The sequence below is a fragment of the Scleropages formosus genome, chromosome 10, assembly GCF_900964775.1.
Source record: "Scleropages formosus chromosome 10, fSclFor1.1, whole genome shotgun sequence".
In the NCBI taxonomy this organism is placed as follows: domain Eukaryota; kingdom Metazoa; phylum Chordata; class Actinopteri; order Osteoglossiformes; family Osteoglossidae; genus Scleropages; species Scleropages formosus.
This window is the reverse complement of record NC_041815.1, coordinates 14,941,383-14,942,100: the sequence shown is the minus strand read 5'-3', so window position 1 is coordinate 14,942,100 and position 718 is coordinate 14,941,383.

The window sequence follows — 718 nt, the reverse complement described above, 5'->3', positions numbered from 1 at the left end:
CTTCGGAGAGCCGGGCATGCGCACGGAGTGACGTGGGCCACGCTGACAGCAAGGCGAGGCAAGGCGCGTCGCCGTTCTCGTGGCTCGTGCACAGCCTTCTCCCTCACGTCGCGATCTTGCGTTACGTTAAACGTCATGAAATCGTGTCTTTTTTTGTGGAGCAGCAGTGGCTGGTCAGGATTCTGGAAAAGCTGCCATTAAAACATTATTTGAAGGAAAACCTATTATGCGTTTGAATTATTTTCAGCTCTTAAGGGCACGTTGCACACATCAGCTTCCCTGAATGTCGCAGGGACCAAGTGTGGTGGCTTTGCAGTATTTCATAAAACCGGGAAAGCAAAAAACTGCTAAACACTATAATACTGTGTGTGTATTAGTGATACGCGCACATGTTAACATTTCGTAATGGTATACTTGTTCCAAAGAACTACATCGATTCTGCTTAAACATGAATGGGTTAAGCAGAGGGTCCGCATACAGTTGAGTTGTAATCATGTAGAGCTACATTCAACCTTCAAACGTAAAAACTTAATATATTCGTGTGTGAAAACGACTGTGTGTTGCGAGTACCTCATACATCCTAAACGGATTAATGTAACTGATTTGTAACTAAATGATTTTTTTTTTTTTTAATATCTGTACTAGCTGTATAATTCATTAGAGCGTAACCACCAGAACCTTGGCTTGGACTAGGTGAATTCAAGTGATTAATCTACAG